The following is a 19,929-nucleotide window of genomic DNA, read 5'->3' on the forward strand; positions in this document are numbered from 1 at the left end:
AGAAGGAAGGTTTGGAAGTTGTTGTTACGTCTGTATCTGGTTGATTCTGCATGCTCCCAAAGACCTGATGATGTCCAGGATGGGAAATAACAGAAAAGATCAAACGAAAGGAGTGCAAGACAGAAAGCAAATATGGCGGGTGATCGTTGCATAAAGAATTTCATAGCTCAGTAACAACTTAAAAATATAGTCATTATCGATACATTTCAGCAATTGTTATGTTCTACACAACAAGTAGAACCAGTCTGAGAAATAAGCAAGCAATAAAAAGTGTTTATTAAAAGCACAGTTTGGTTGAGATAACAAAGATATGGTGTAAACTAAAGAGGAAATAGGGTTAAGGCACAAATTAAATTCAAACATACGATATTTTTATGTATAACAATTCTTACAGTTACAGTTCACGCGAATCAGAAAACAACCAAATGGTCACGTGATATTATACTAACCAATCAAGTAAAAGTTCATAAAATATGCATTTATTTTTAACGTTTAAAATCCTCAGTTTAGGAATATATAAGGGTTACACACTCATTTTGTTGACTATTCTAGTCTTCTATAAATAAACAAATTCTGTTTTTTTTCAAGTAATACCTTAATACCTGTCTAAACCATAAATATAATACCTTAAGGTATTCATTTACCACTGTAAGGTACCATGGTTCTGAAGTACACCTATAACAATACTTTAAATTATTTTGTTAACACTGTAAGGTACTATGGTTCTGAGGTACATCTATAACAATATAATATTTTACATCATTCATGTAACACTGTAAGGTACCATGGTTCTGAACTAGAGTTGTAACAATATAATATTTTTATTATTTAGTTAACACTGTAAGGTACCATAGTTCTGAAGCAGATTTGTAACAATATAATTATACTTAAGTGATAGTTTAAAGTTCATTAAATACGATAAGTTGATTTGTAAGTAATGACAACCTCGTGTGACCTTCAACCCAATAAACATAATTTGATAAAGCGATAACATGTTTATCTCCCAGTAGTACATGAAGAAGAAAAACACGAATTAGGCTAAAAAACCTCACCTGCTAATGACTTATTTACAAAGTATGCAAGTTTTTGTCAACTGTAAATCACCCCCACCCCCAAAATAAGGTTTGTTCAAATAAATAAGTAAATATAATATCTGGAGCACAAATCAGTTGTCTAATATAAACGCCCACGCACTTGCATAATAAAACTAAGTAAAATAATCTTAAACATGTCTGAACCTATTTGTGAATCACTTCAAAGCATATTTATTCTGCAGTTAAAGCAAAGTTACTAAGACTGTATGACCTGTCCCTAATTATGAGCTACTGACCACAGTCAACTGAAACCTGTCAAACATTATTCGCACTAGGAGATTGACTATCACACTTATAACGCACCCACACCTAAAAAAGTAAAGCACATTATAGAATGCTGCACAGATTCGAACACGGTTCGCCACAAAAGGGTGTTTGTTATTTTCAGACATTACTTCTTGGAAGTTAACAGAAATTAAGAGATGATTCATTGTGTAAAGTTCTGATTCTACCTGCAAATAATATTTACTACAAGTTTGTACGACCTTCAAATCTCATCTATATATTCTACTAACAAGTAATATTTACTACAAGTTTGTACGACCTTCAATTCTTATCTGTATATTCTACTAACAAGTAATATTTACTACAAGTTTGTACGACCTTCAATTCTCATCTATATATTCTACTTGCAAGTAATATTTACTACAAGTTTGTACGACCTTCAATTCTCATCTATATATTCTACTTGCAAGTAATATTTACTACATGTTTGTACGACCTTCAGTTCTCATCTATATATTCTACTAACAAGTAATATTTACTACATGTTTGTACGACCTTCAGTTCTCATCTATATATTCTACTAACAAGTAATATTTACTCCATGTTTGTACGACCTTCAATTCTTATCTGTATATTCTACTAACAAGTAATATTTACTACATGTTTGTACGACCTTCAATTCTCATCTATATATTCTACTTGCAAGTAATATTTACTACATGTTTGTACGACCTTCAATTCTCATCTATATATTCTACTTGGAAGTAATATTTACTACATGTTTGTACGACCTTCAATTCTCATCTATATATTCTACTTGGAAGTAATATTTACTACAAGTTTGTACGACCTTCAATTCTCATCTATATATTCTACTGACAAGTAATATTTACTACAAGTTTGTACGACCTTCAATTCTCATCTATATATTCTACTGACAAGTAATATTTACTACAAGTTTGTACGACCTTCAATTCTCATCTATATATTCTACTAACAAGTAATATTTACTACAAGTTTGTACGACCTTCAATTCTCATCTATATATTCTACTAACAAGTAATATTTACTACATGTTTGTACGACCTTCAGTTCTCATCTATATATTCTACTAACAAGTAATATTTACTACATGTTTGTACGACCTTCAATTCTTATCTGTATATTCTACTAACAAGTAATATTTACTACATGTTTGTACGACCTTCAATTCTCATCTATATATTCTACTTGGAAGTAATATTTACTACAAGTTTGTACGACCTTCAAGTAACATCTATATACTCTACTTGCAAGTAATATTTACTTCAAGTTTGTACGACCTTCAATTCTTATCTGTATATTCTACTAACAAGTAATATTTACTACAAGTTTGTACGACCTTCAATTCTCATCTATATATTCTACTTGCAAGTAATATTTACTACATGTTTGTACGACCTTCAGTTCTCATCTATATATTCTACTAACAAGTAATATTTACTACATGTTTGTACGACCTTCAATTCTCATCTATATATTCTACTTGCAAGTAATATTTACTACATGTTTGTACGACCTTCAATTCTCATCTATATATTCTACTTGGAAGTAATATTTACTACATGTTTGTACGACCTTCAATTCTCATCTATATATTCTACTTGGAAGTAATATTTACTACAAGTTTGTACGACCTTCAATTCTCATCTATATATTCTACTAACAAGTAATATTTACTACAAGTTTGTACGACCTTCAATTCTCATCTATATATTCTACTAACAAGTAATATTTACTACAAGTTTGTACGACCTTCAATTCTCATCTATATATTCTACTAACAAGTAATATTTACTACAAGTTTGTACGACCTTCAATTCTTATCTGTATATTCTACTAACAAGTAATATTTACTACAAGTTTGTACGACCTTCAATTCTCATCTATATATTCTACTTGCAAGTAATATTTACTACATGTTTGTACGACCTTCAGTTCTCATCTATATATTCTACTAACAAGTAATATTTACTACATGTTTGTACGACCTTCAATTCTTATCTGTATATTCTACTAACAAGTAATATTTACTACATGTTTGTACGACCTTCAATTCTCATCTATATATTCTACTTGCAAGTAATATTTACTACATGTTTGTACGACCTTCAATTCTCATCTATATATTCTACTTGGAGTAATATTTACTACAAGTTTGTACGACCTTCAAGTAACATCTATATACTCTACTTGCAAGTAATATTTACTTCAAGTTTGTTTCGACCTTCAATTCTTATCTGTATATTCTACTAACAAGTAATATTTACTACATGTTTGTACGACCTTCAATTCTCATCTATATATTCTACTTGCAAGTAATATTTACTACATGTTTGTACGACCTTCAGTTCTCATCTATATATTCTACTAACAAGTAATATTTACTACATGTTTGTACGACCTTCAAGTAACATCTATATACTCTACTTGCAAGTAATATTTACTTCAAGTTTGTACGACCTTCAATTCTTATCTGTATATTCTACTAACAAGTAATATTTACTACATGTTTGTACGACCTTCAATTCTCATCTATATATTCTACTTGCAAGTAATATTTACTACAAGTTTGTACGACCTTCAATTCTCATCTATATATTCTACTTGCAAGTAATATTTACTACATGTTTGTACGACCTTCAAGTTCATCTATATACTCTATATAATATTTACTCTACTTATACAAGTAATATTTACTACAAGTTTGTACGACCTTCAATTCTCATCTATATATTCTACTTGCAAGTAATATTTAATACATGTTTGTACGACCTTCAATTCTCATCTATATATTCTACTTGCAAGTAATATTTACTACAAGTTTGTACGACCTTCAAGTAACATCTATATACTCTACTTGCAAGTAATATTTACTACAAGTTTGTACGACCTTCAATTCTCATCTATATATTCTACTAACAAGTAATATTTACTACATGTTTGTACGACCTTCAATTCTCATCTATATATTCTACTTGCAAGTAATATTTACTACATGTTTGTACGACCTTCAATTCTCATCTATATATTCTACTTGCAAGTAATATTTACTACAAGTTTGTACGACCTTCAATTCTCATCTATATATTCTACTTGCAAGTAATATTTACTACAAGTTTGTACGACCTTCAATTCTCATCTATATATTCTACTTGCAAGTAATATTTACTACAAGTTTGTACGACCTTCAATTCTCATCTATATATTCTACTTGCAAGTAATATTTACTACAAGTTTGTACGACCTTCAATTCTCATCTATATATTCTACTTGCAAGTAATATTTACTACAAGTTTGTACGACCTTCAATTCTCATCTATATATTCTACTTGCAAGTAATATTTACTACAAGTTTGTACGACCTTCAATTCTCATCTATATATTCTACTAACAAGTAATATTTACTAAAGTTTGTACGACCTTCATTTACTACACTTGCAAGTAATATTTTGTACGACCTTCAATTCTCATCTATATATTCTACTTGCAAGTAATATTTACTACATGTTTGTACGACCTTCAATTCTCATCTATATATTCTACTTGCAAGTAATATTTACTACAAGTTTGTACGACCTTCAATTCTCATCTATATATTCTACTAACAAGTAATATTTACTACAAGTTTGTACGACCTTCAATTCTCATCTATATATTCTACTTGCAAGTAATATTTACTACAAGTTTGTACGACCTTCAATTCTCATCTATATATTCTACTTGCAAGTAATATTTACTACAAGTTTGTACGACCTTCAATTCTCATCTATATATTCTACTTGCAAGTAATATTTACTACAAGTTTGTACGACCTTCAATTCTCATCTATATATTCTACTTGCAAGTAATATTTACTACAAGTTTGTACGACCTTCAATTCTCATCTATATATTCTACTTGCAAGTAATATTTACTACAAGTTTGTACGACCTTCAATTCTCATCTATATATTCTACTTGCAAGTAATATTTACTACAAGTTTGTACGACCTTCAATTCTCATCTATATATTCTACTTGCAAGTAATATTTACTACAAGTTTGTACGACCTTCAATTCTCATCTATATATTCTACTTGCAAGTAATATTTACTACAAGTTTGTACGACCTTCAATTCTCATCTATATATTCTACTTGCAAGTAATATTTACTACAAGTTTGTACGACCTTCAATTCTCATCTATATATTCTACTTGCAAGTAATATTTACTACAAGTTTGTACGACCTTCAATTCTCATCTATATATTCTACTTGCAAGTAATATTTACTACAAGTTTGTACGACCTTCAATTCTCATCTATATATTCTACTTGCAAGTAATATTTACTACAAGTTTGTACGACCTTCAATTCTCATCTATATATTCTACTTGCAAGTAATATTTACTACAAGTTTGTACGACCTTCAATTCTCATCTATATATTCTACTTGCAAGTAATATTTACTACAAGTTTGTACGACCTTCAATTCTCATCTATATATTCTACTTGCAAGTAATATTTACTACAAGTTTGTACGACCTTCAATTCTCATCTATATATTCTACTTGCAAGTAATATTTACTACAAGTTTGTACGACCTTCAATTCTCATCTATATATTCTACTTGCAAGTAATATTTACTACAAGTTTGTACGACCTTCAATTCTCATCTATATATTCTACTTGCAAGTAATATTTACTACAAGTTTGTACGACCTTCAATTCTCATCTATATATTCTACTTGCAAGTAATATTTACTACAAGTTTGTACGACCTTCAATTCTCATCTATATATTCTACTTGCAAGTAATATTTACTACAAGTTTGTACGACCTTCAATTCTCATCTATATATTCTACTTGCAAGTAATATTTACTACAAGTTTGTACGACCTTCAATTCTCATCTATATATTCTACTTGCAAGTAATATTTACTACAAGTTTGTACGACCTTCAATTCTCATCTATATATTCTACTTGCAAGTAATATTTACTACAAGTTTGTACGACCTTCAATTCTCATCTATATATTCTACTTGCAAGTAATATTTACTACAAGTTTGTACGACCTTCAATTCTCATCTATATATTCTACTTGCAAGTAATATTTACTACAAGTTTGTACGACCTTCAATTCTCATCTATATATTCTACTTGCAAGTAATATTTACTACAAGTTTGTACGACCTTCAATTCTCATCTATATATTCTACTTGCAAGTAATATTTACTACAAGTTTGTACGACCTTCAATTCTCATCTATATATTCTACTTGCAAGTAATATTTACTACAAGTTTGTACGACCTTCAATTCTCATCTATATATTCTACTTGCAAGTAATATTTACTACAAGTTTGTACGACCTTCAATTCTCATCTATATATTCTACTTGCAAGTAATATTTACTACAAGTTTGTACGACCTTCAATTCTCATCTATATATTCTACTTGCAAGTAATATTTACTACAAGTTTGTACGACCTTCAATTCTCATCTATATATTCTACTTGCAAGTAATATTTACTACAAGTTTGTACGACCTTCAATTCTCATCTATATATTCTACAAGTTTGCAAGTAATATTTACTACAAGTTTGTTTGTACGACCTTCAATTCTCATCTATATATTCTACTTGCAAGTAATATTTACTACAAGTTTGTACGACCTTCAATTCTCATCTATATATTCTACTTGCAAGTAATATTTACTACAAGTTTGTACGACCTTCAATTCTCATCTATATATTCTACTTGCAAGTAATATTTACTACAAGTTTGTACGACCTTCAATTCTCATCTATATATTCTACTTGCAAGTAATATTTACTACAAGTTTGTACGACCTTCAATTCTCATCTATATATTCTACTTGCAAGTAATATTTACTACAAGTTTGTACGACCTTCAATTCTCATCTATATATTCTACTTGCAAGTAATATTTACTAAAGTTTGTATACCTTCAATTCTCATCTATATATTCTACTTGCAAGTAATATTTACTACAAGTTTGTACGACCTTCAATTCTCATCTATATATTCTACTTGCAAGTAATATTTACTACAAGTTTGTACGACCTTCAATTCTCATCTATATATTCTACTTGCAAGTAATATTTACTACAAGTTTGTACGACCTTCAATTCTCATCTATATATTCTACTTGCAAGTAATATTTACTACAAGTTTGTACGACCTTCAATTCTCATCTATATATTCTACTTGCAAGTAATATTTACTACAAGTTTGTACGACCTTCAATTCTCATCTATATATTCTACTTGCAAGTAATATTTACTACAAGTTTGTACGACCTTCAATTCTCATCTATATATTCTACTTGCAAGTAATATTTACTACAAGTTTGTACGACCTTCAATTCTCATCTATATATTCTACTTGCAAGTAATATTTACTACAAGTTTGTACGACCTTCAATTCTCATCTATATATTAATATTTACTACAAGTTTGTACGACCTTCAATTCTCATCTATATATTCTACTTGCAAGTAATATTTACTACAAGTTTGTACGACCTTCAATTCTCATCTATATATTCTACTTGCAAGTAATATTTACTACAAGTTTGTACGACCTTCAATTCTCATCTATATATTCTACTTGCAAGTAATATTTACTACAAGTTTGTACGACCTTCAATTCTCATCTATATATTCTACTTGCAAGTAATATTTACTACAAGTTTGTACGACCTTCAATTCTCATCTATATATTCTACTTGCAAGTAATATTTACTACAAGTTTGTACGACCTTCAATTCTCATCTATATATTCTACTTGCAAGTAATATTTACTACAAGTTTGTACGACCTTCAATTCTCATCTATATATTCTACTTGCAAGTAATATTTACTACAAGTTTGTACGACCTTCAATTCTCATCTATATATTCTACTTGCAAGTAATATTTACTACAAGTTTGTACGACCTTCAATTCTCATCTATATATTCTACTTGCAAGTAATATTTACTACAAGTTTGTACGACCTTCAATTCTCATCTATATATTCTACTTGCAAGTAATATTTACTACAAGTTTGTACGACCTTCAATTCTCATCTATATATTCTACTTGCAAGTAATATTTACTACAAGTTTGTACGACCTTCAATTCTCATCTATATATTCTACTTGCAAGTAATATTTACTACAAGTTTGTACGACCTTCAATTCTCATCTATATATTCTACTTGCAAGTAATATTTACTACAAGTTTGTACGACCTTCAATTCTCATCTATATATTCTACTTGCAAGTAATATTTACTACAAGTTTGTACGACCTTCAATTCTCATCTATATATTCTACTTGCAAGTAATATTTACTACAAGTTTGTACGACCTTCAATTCTCATCTATATATTCTACTTGCAAGTAATATTTACTACAAGTTTGTACGACCTTCAATTCTCATCTATATATTCTACTTGCAAGTAATATTTACTACAAGTTTGTACGACCTTCAATTCTCATCTATATATTCTACTTGCAAGTAATATTTACTACAAGTTTGTACGACCTTCAATTCTCATCTATATATTCTACAAGTAATATTTACTACAAGCAAGTAATATTTACTACAAGTTTGTACGACCTTCAATTCTCATCTATATATTCTACTTGCAAGTAATATTTACTACAAGTTTGTACGACCTTCAATTCTCATCTATATATTCTACTTGCAAGTAATATTTACTACAAGTTTGTACGACCTTCAATTCTCATCTATATATTCTACTTGCAAGTAATATTTACTACAAGTTTGTACGACCTTCAATTCTCATCTATATATTCTACTTGCAAGTAATATTTACTACAAGTTTGTACGACCTTCAATTCTCATATATTCTATATAATATTTACTACAAGTTTGTACGACCTTCAATTATCTATATATTTACTAATATTTACTACAAGTTTGTACGACCTTCAATTCTCATCTATATATTCTACTTGCAAGTAATATTTACTACAAGTTTGTACGACCTTCAATTCTCATCTATATATTCTACTTGCAAGTAATATTTACTACAAGTTTGTACGACCTTCAATTCTCATCTATATATTCTACTTGCAAGTAATATTTACTACAAGTTTGTACGACCTTCAATTCTCATCTATATATTCTACTTGCAAGTAATATTTACTACAAGTTTGTACGACCTTCAATTCTCATCTATATATTCTACTTGCAAGTAATATTTACTACAAGTTTGTACGACCTTCAATTCTCATCTATATATTCTACTTGCAAGTAATATTTACTACAAGTTTGTACGACCTTCAATTCTCATCTATATATTCTACTTGCAAGTAATATTTACTACAAGTTTGTACGACCTTCAATTCTCATCTATATATTCTACTTGCAAGTAATATTTACTACAAGTTTGTACGACCTTCAATCTATATATTCTACTTGCAAGTAATATTTACTACAAGTTTGTATTTCAATACTATATATTTGTACGACCTTCTACTATATATTCTACTTGCAGTAATATTTACTACAAGTTTGTACGACCTTCAATTCTCATCTATATATTCTACTTGCAAGTAATATTTACTACAAGTTTGTACGACCTTCAATTCTCATCTATATATTCTACTTGCAAGTAATATTTACTACAAGTTTGTACGACCTTCAATTCTCATCTATATATTCTACTTGCAAGTAATATTTACTACAAGTTTGTACGACCTTCAATTCTCATCTATATATTCTACTTGCAAGTAATATTTACTACAAGTTTGTACGACCTTCAATTCTCATCTATATATTCTACTTGCAAGTAATATTTACTACAAGTTTGTACGACCTTCAATTCTCATTATATATTCTCATCTATATATTCTACTTGCAAGTAATATTTACTACAAGTTTGTACGACCTTCAATTCTCATCTATATATTCTACTACAAGCAATTCTCATCTATATATTCTACAAGTAATGTAATATTTACTACAAGTTTGTACGACCTTCAATTCTCATCTATATATTCTACTTGCAAGTAATATTTACTACAAGTTTGTACGACCTTCAATTCTCATCTATATATTCTACTTGCAAGTAATATTTACTACAAGTTTGTACGACCTTCAATTCTCATCTATATATTCTACTTGCAAGTAATATTTACTACAAGTTTGTACGACCTTCAATTCTCATCTATATATTCTACTTGCAAGTAATATTTACTACAAGTTTGTACGACCTTCAATTCTCATCTATATATTCTACTTGCAAGTAATATTTACTACAAGTTTGTACGACCTTCAATTCTCATCTATATATTCTACTTGCAAGTAATATTTACTACAAGTTTGTACGACCTTCAATTCTCATCTATATATTCTACTTGCAAGTAATATTTACTACAAGTTTGTACGACCTTCAATTCTCATCTATATATTCTACTTGCAAGTAATATTTACTACAAGTTTGTACGACCTTCAATCATCTATATATTCTACATAATATTTACTATTTGTATACCTTCAATTCTCATCTATATATTCTACTTGCAAGTAATATTTACTACAAGTTTGTACGACCTTCAATTCTCATCTATATATTCTACTTGCAAGTAATATTTACTACAAGTTTGTACGACCTTCAATTCTCATCTATATATTCTACTTGCAAGTAATATTTACTACAAGTTTGTACGACCTTCAATTCTCATCTATATATTCTACTTGCAAGTAATATTTACTACAAGTTTGTACGACCTTCAATTCTCATCTATATATTCTACTTGCACAGTAATATTTACTACTTGCAAGTAATATTTACTACAAGTTTGTACGACCTTCAATTCTCATCTATATATTCTACTTGCAAGTAATATTTACTACAAGTTTGTACGACCTTCAATTCTCATCTATATATTCTACTTGCAAGTAATATTTACTACAAGTTTGTACGACCTTCAATTCTCATCTATATATTCTACTTGCAAGTAATATTTACTACAAGTTTGTACGACCTTCAATTCTCATCTATATATTCTACTTGCAAGTAATATTTACTACAAGTTTGTACGACCTTCAATTCTCATCTATATATTCTACTTGCAAGTAATATTTACTACAAGTTTGTACGACCTTCAATTCTCATCTATATATTCTACTTGCAAGTAATATTTACTACAAGTTTGTACGACCTTCAATTCTCATCTATATATTCTACTTGCAAGTAATATTTACTACAAGTTTGTACGACCTTCAATTCTCATCTATATATTCTACTTGCAAGTAATATTTACTACAAGTTTGTACGACCTTCAATTCTCATCTATATATTCTACTTGCAAGTAATATTTACTACAAGTTTGTACGACCTTCAATTCTCATCTATATATTCTACTCTACTACTTGCAGTAATATTTACTACAAGTTTGTACGACCTTCAATTCTCATCTATATATTCTACTAATATTTACTACAAGTTTGTACGACCTTCAATTCTCATCTATATATTCTACTTGCAAGTAATATTTACTACAAGTTTGTACGACCTTCAATTCTCATCTATATATTCTACTTGCAAGTAATATTTACTACAAGTTTGTACGACCTTCAATTCTCATCTATATATTCTACTTGCAAGTAATATTTACTACAAGTTTGTACGACCTTCAATTCTCATCTATATATTCTACTTGCAAGTAATATTTACTACAAGTTTGTACGACCTTCAATTCTCATCTATATATTCTACTTGCAAGTAATATTTACTACAAGTTTGTACGACCTTCAATTCTCATCTATATATTCTACTTGCAAGTAATATTTACTACAAGTTTGTACGACCTTCAATTCTCATCTATATATTCTACTTGCAAGTAATATTTACTACAAGTTTGTACGACCTTCAATTCTCATCTATATATTCTACTTGCAAGTAATATTTACTACAAGTTTGTACGACCTTCAATTCTCATCTATATATTCTACTTGCAAGTAATATTTACTACAAGTTTGTACGACCTTCAATTCTCATCTATATATTCTACTTGCAAGTAATATTTACTACAAGTTTGTACGACCTTCAATTCTCATCTATATATTCTACTTGCAAGTAATATTTACTACAAGTTTGTACGACCTTCAATTCTCATCTATATATTCTACTTGCAAGTAATATTTACTACAAGTTTGTACGACCTTCAATTCTCATCTATATATTCTACTTGCAAGTAATATTTACTACAAGTTTGTACGACCTTCAATTCTCATCTATATATTCTACTTGCAAGTAATATTTACTACAAGTTTGTACGACCTTCAATTCTCATCTATATATTCTACTTGCAAGTAATATTTACTACAAGTTTGTACGACCTTCAATTCTCATCTATATATTCTACTTGCAAGTAATATTTACTACAAGTTTGTACGACCTTCAATTCTCATCTATATATTCTACTTGCAAGTAATATTTACTACAAGTTTGTACGACCTTCAATTCTCATCTATATATTCTACTTGCAAGTAATATTTACTACAAGTTTGTACGACCTTCAATTCTCATCTATATATTCTACTTGCAAGTAATATTTACTACAAGTTTGTACGACCTTCAATTCTCATCTATATATTCTACTTGCAAGTAATATTTACTACAAGTTTGTACGACCTTCAATTCTCATCTATATATTCTACTTGCAAGTAATATTTACTACAAGTTTGTACGACCTTCAATTCTCATCTATATATTCTACTTGCAAGTAATATTTACTACAAGTTTGTACGACCTTCAATTCTCATCTATATATTCTACTTGCAAGTAATATTTACTACAAGTTTGTACGACCTTCAATTCTCATCTATATATTCTACTTGCAAGTAATATTTACTACAAGTTTGTACGACCTTCAATTCTCATCTATATATTCTACTTGCAAGTAATATTTACTACAAGTTTGTACGACCTTCAATTCTCATCTATATATTCTACTTGCAAGTAATATTTACTACAAGTTTGTACGACCTTCAATTCTCATCTATATATTCTACTTGCAAGTAATATTTACTACAAGTTTGTACGACCTTCAATTCTCATCTATATATTCTACTTGCAAGTAATATTTACTACAAGTTTGTACGACCTTCAATTCTCATCTATATATTCTACTTGCAAGTAATATTTACTACAAGTTTGTACGACCTTCAATTCTCATCTATATATTCTACTTGCAAGTAATATTTACTACAAGTTTGTACGACCTTCAATTCTCATCTATATATTCTACTTGCAAGTAATATTTACTACAAGTTTGTAATATTTACTACAAGTTTGACCTTCAATTCTCATCTATATATTCTACTTGCAAGTAATATTTACTACAAGTTTGTACGACCTTCAATTCTCATCTATATATTCTACTTGCAAGTAATATTTACTACAAGTTTGTACGACCTTCAATTCTCATCTATATATTCTACTTGCAAGTAATATTTACTACAAGTTTGTACGACCTTCAATTCTCATCTATATATTCTACTTGCAAGTAATATTTACTACAAGTTTGTACGACCTTCAATTCTCATCTATATATTCTACTTGCAAGTAATATTTACTACAAGTTTGTACGACCTTCAATTCTCATCTATATATTCTACTTGCAAGTAATATTTACTACAAGTTTGTACGACCTTCAATTCTCATCTATATATTCTACTTGCAAGTAATATTTACTACAAGTTTGTACGACCTTCAATTCTCATCTATATATTCTACTTGCAAGTAATATTTACTACAAGTTTGTACGACCTTCAATTCTCATCTATATATTCTACTTGCAAGTAATATTTACTACAAGTTTGTACGACCTTCAATTCTCATCTATATATTCTACTTGCAAGTAATATTTACTACAAGTTTGTACGACCTTCAATTCTCATCTATATATTCTACTTGCAAGTAATATTTACTACAAGTTTGTACGACCTTCAATTCTCATCTATATATTCTACTTGCAAGTAATATTTACTACAAGTTTGTACGACCTTCAATTCTCATCTATATATTCTACTTGCAAGTAATATTTACTACAAGTTTGTACGACCTTCAATTCTCATCTATATATTCTACTTGCAAGTAATATTTACTACAAGTTTGTACGACCTTCAATTCTCATCTATATATTCTACTTGCAAGTAATATTTACTACAAGTTTGTACGACCTTCAATTCTCATCTATATATTCTACTTGCAAGTAATATTTACTACAAGTTTGTACGACCTTCAATTCTCATCTATATATTCTACTTGCAAGTAATATTTACTACAAGTTTGTACGACCTTCAATTCTCATCTATATATTCTACTTGCAAGTAATATTTACTACAAGTTTGTACGACCTTCAATTCTCATCTATATATTCTACTTGCAAGTAATATTTACTACAAGTTTGTACGACCTTCAATTCTCATCTATATATTCTACTTGCAAGTAATATTTACTACAAGTTTGTACGACCTTCAATTCTCATCTATATATTCTACTTGCAAGTAATATTTACTACAAGTTTGTACGACCTTCAATTCTCATCTATATATTCTACTTGCAAGTAATATTTACTACAAGTTTGTACGACCTTCAATTCTCATCTATATATTCTACTTGCAAGTAATATTTACTACAAGTTTGTACGACCTTCAATTCTCATCTATATATTCTACTTGCAAGTAATATTTACTACAAGTTTGTACGACCTTCAATTCTCATCTATATATTCTACTTGCAAGTAATATTTACTACAAGTTTGTACGACCTTCAATTCTCATCTATATATTCTACTTGCAAGTAATATTTACTACAAGTTTGTACGACCTTCAATTCTCATCTATATATTCTACTTGCAAGTAATATTTACTACAAGTTTGTACGACCTTCAATTCTCATCTATATATTCTACTATTTACAAGTAATATTTACTACAAGTTTGTACGACCTTCAATTCTCATCTATATATTCTACTTGCAAGTAATATTTACTACAAGTTTGTACGACCTTCAATTCTCATCTATATATTCTACTTGCAAGTAATATTTACTACAAGTTTGTACGACCTTCAATTCTCATCTATATATTCTACTTGCAAGTAATATTTACTACAAGTTTGTACGACCTTCAATTCTCATCTATATATTCTACTTGCAAGTAATATTTACTACAAGTTTGTACGACCTTCAATTCTCATCTATATATTCTACTTGCAAGTAATATTTACTACAAGTTTGTACGACCTTCAATTCTCATCTATATATTCTACTTGCAAGTAATATTTACTACAAGTTTGTACGACCTTCAATTCTCATCTATATATTCTACTTGCTAAGTAATTCATTTATCTATATATTCACTTGCAGTAATTTTACTACAAGTTTGTACGACCTTCAATTCTCATCTATATATTCTACTTGCAAGTAATATTTACTACAAGTTTGTACGACCTTCAATTCTCATCTATATATTCTACTTGCAAGTAATATTTACTACAAGTTTGTACGACCTTCAATTCTCATCTATATATTCTACTTGCAAGTAATATTTACTACAAGTTTGTACGACCTTCAATTCTCATCTATATATTCTACTTGCAAGTAATATTTACTACAAGTTTGTACGACCTTCAATTCTCATCTATATATTCTACTTGCAAGTAATATTTACTACAAGTTTGTACGACCTTCAATTCTCATCTATATATTCTACTTGCAAGTAATATTTACTACAAGTTTGTACGACCTTCAATTCTCATCTATATATTCTACTTGCAAGTAATATTTACTACAAGTTTGTACGACCTTCAATTCTCATCTATATATTCTACTTGCAAGTAATATTTACTACAAGTTTGTACGACCTTCAATTCTCATCTATATATTCTACTTGCAAGTAATATTTACTACAAGTTTGTACGACCTTCAATTCTCATCTATATATTCTACTTGCAAGTAATATTTACTACAAGTTTGTACGACCTTCAATTCTCATCTATATATTCTACTTGCAAGTAATATTTACTACAAGTTTGTACGACCTTCAATTCTCATCTATATATTCTACTTGCAAGTAATATTTACTACAAGTTTGTACGACCTTCAATTCTCATCTATATATTCTACTTGCAAGTAATATTTACTACAAGTTTGTACGACCTTCAATTCTCATCTATATATTCTACTTGCAAGTAATATTTACTACAAGTTTGTACGACCTTCAATTCTCATCTATATATTCTACTTGCAAGTAATATTTACTACAAGTTTGTACGACCTTCAATTCTCATCTATATATTCTACTTGCAAGTAATATTTACTACAAGTTTGTACGACCTTCAATTCTCATCTATATATTCTACTTGCAAGTAATATTTACTACAAGTTTGTACGACCTTCAATTCTCATCTATATACTTGCTAATATTTACTACAAGTTTGTACAAGTAATATTTACTACAAGTTTGTACGACCTTCAATTCTCATCTATATATTCTACTTGCAAGTAATATTTACTACAAGTTTGTACGACCTTCAATTCTCATCTATATATTCTACTTGCAAGTAATATTTACTACAAGTTTGTACGACCTTCAATTCTCATCTATATATTCTACTTGCAAGTAATATTTACTACAAGTTTGTACGACCTTCAATTCTCATCTATATATTCTACTTGCAAGTAATATTTACTACAAGTTTGTACGACCTTCAATTCTCATCTATATATTCTACTTGCAAGTAATATTTACTACAAGTTTGTACGACCTTCAATTCTCATCTATATATTCTACTTGCAAGTAATATTTACTACAAGTTTGTACGACCTTCAATTCTCATCTATATATTCTACTTGCAAGTAATATTTACTACAAGTTTGTACGACCTTCAATTCTCATCTATATATTCTACTTGCAAGTAATATTTACTACAAGTTTGTACGACCTTCAATTCTCATCTATATATTCTACTTGCAAGTAATATTTACTACAAGTTTGTACGACCTTCAATTCTCATCTATATATTCTACTTGCAAGTAATATTTACTACAAGTTTGTACGACCTTCAATTCTCATCTATATATTCTACTTGCAAGTAGTAATATTTACTACAAGTTTGTACGACCTTCAATTCTCATCTATATATTCTACTTGCAAGTAATATTTACTACAAGTTTGTACGACCTTCAATTCTCATCTATATATTCTACTTGCAAGTAATATTTACTACAAGTTTGTACGACCTTCAATTCTCATCTATATATTCTACTTGCAAGTAATATTTACTACAAGTTTGTACGACCTTCAATTCTCATCTATATATTCTACTTGCAAGTAATATTTACTACAAGTTTGTACGACCTTCAATTCTCATCTATATATTCTACTTGCAAGTAATATTTACTACAAGTTTGTACGACCTTCAATTCTCATCTATATATTCTACTTGCAAGTAATATTTACTACAAGTTTGTACGACCTTCAATTCTCATCTATATATTCTACTTGCAAGTAATATTTACTACAAGTTTGTACGACCTTCAATTCTCATCTATATATTCTACTTGCAAGTAATATTTACTACAAGTTTGTACGACCTTCAATTCTCATCTATATATTCTACTTGCAAGTAATATTTACTACAAGTTTGTACGACCTTCAATTCTCATCTATATATTCTACTTGCAAGTAATATTTACTACAAGTTTGTACGACCTTCAATTCTCATCTATATATTCTACTTGCAAGTAATATTTACTACAAGTTTGTACGACCTTCAATTCTCATCTATATATTCTACTTGCAAGTAATATTTACTACAAGTTTGTACGACCTTCAATTCTCATCTATATATTCTATAAGTAATATTTACTACAAGTTTGTACGACCTTCAAGTATCTATATTTACTACAATATTTACTACAAGTTTGTACGACCTTCAATTCTCATCTATATATTCTACTTGCAAGTAATATTTACTACAAGTTTGTACGACCTTCAATTCTCATCTATATATTCTACTTGCAAGTAATATTTACTACAAGTTTGTACGACCTTCAATTCTCATCTATATATTCTACTTGCAAGTAATATTTACTACAAGTTTGTACGACCTTCAATTCTCATCTATATATTCTACTTGCAAGTAATATTTACTACAAGTTTGTACGACCTTCAATTCTCATCTATATATTCTACTTGCAAGTAATATTTACTACAAGTTTGTACGACCTTCAATTCTCATCTATATATTCTACTTGCAAGTAATATTTACTACAAGTTTGTACGACCTTCAATTCTCATCTATATATTCTACTTGCAAGTAATATTTACTACAAGTTTGTACGACCTTCAATTCTCATCTATATATTCTACTTGCAAGTAATATTTACTACAAGTTTGTACGACCTTCAATTCTCATCTATATATTCTACTTGCAAGTAATATTTACTACAAGTTTGTACGACCTTCAATTCTCATCTATATATTCTACTTGCAAGTAATATTTACTACAAGTTTGTACGACCTTCAATTCTCATCTATATATTCTACTTGCAAGTAATATTTACTACAAGTTTGTACGACCTTCAATTCTCATCTATATATTCTACTTGCAAGTAATATTTACTACAAGTTTGTACGACCTTCAATTCTCATCTATATATTCTACTTGCAAGTAATATTTACTACAAGTTTGTACGACCTTCAATTCTCATCTATATATTCTACTTGCAAGTAATATTTACTACAAGTTTGTACGACCTTCAATTCTCATCTATATATTCTACTTGCAAGTAATATTTACTACAAGTTTGTACGACCTTCAATTCTCATCTATATATTCTACTTGCAAGTAATATTTACTACAAGTTTGTACGACCTTCAATTCTCATCTATATATTCTACTTGCAAGTAATATTTACTACAAGTTTGTACGACCTTCAATTCTCATCTATATATTCTACTTGCAAGTAATATTTACTACAAGTTTGTACGACCTTCAATTCTCATCTATATATTCTACTTGCAAGTAATATTTACTACAAGTTTGTACGACCTTCAATTCTCATCTATATATTCTACTTGCAAGTAATATTTACTACAAGTTTGTACGACCTTCAATTCTCATCTATATATTCTACTTGCAAGTAATATTTACTACAAGTTTGTACGACCTTCAATTCTCATCTATATATTCTACTTGCAAGTAATATTTACTACAAGTTTGTACGACCTTCAATTCTCATCTATATATTCTACTTGCAAGTAATATTTACTACAAGTTTGTACGACCTTCAATTCTCATCTATATATTCTACTTGCAAGTAATATTTACTACAAGTTTGTACGACCTTCAATTCTCATCTATATATTCTACTTGCAAGTAATATTTACTACAAGTTTGTACGACCTTCAATTCTCATCTATATATTCTACTTGCAAGTAATATTTACTACAAGTTTGTACGACCTTCAATTCTCATCTATATATTCTACTGCAAGTAATATTTACTACAAGTTTGTACGACCTTCAATTCTCATCTATATATTCT

General features: G+C 28.8%; 1 protein-coding gene across 1 annotated transcript in view; it reads right to left on the reverse strand.

Annotated features, from left to right (window-relative positions):
- LOC143247751 (voltage-dependent calcium channel type A subunit alpha-1-like) overlaps nucleotides 1–19,929 on the reverse strand; it is a 120,891-nt gene that overhangs the window by 37,303 nt on the left and 63,659 nt on the right. The gene's annotated exons all lie outside the window — the stretch shown is intronic.

Source organism: Tachypleus tridentatus, chromosome 3 (assembly GCF_004210375.1).
Source record: "Tachypleus tridentatus isolate NWPU-2018 chromosome 3, ASM421037v1, whole genome shotgun sequence".
Taxonomy (NCBI): Eukaryota; Metazoa; Arthropoda; class Merostomata; order Xiphosura; family Limulidae; genus Tachypleus; species Tachypleus tridentatus.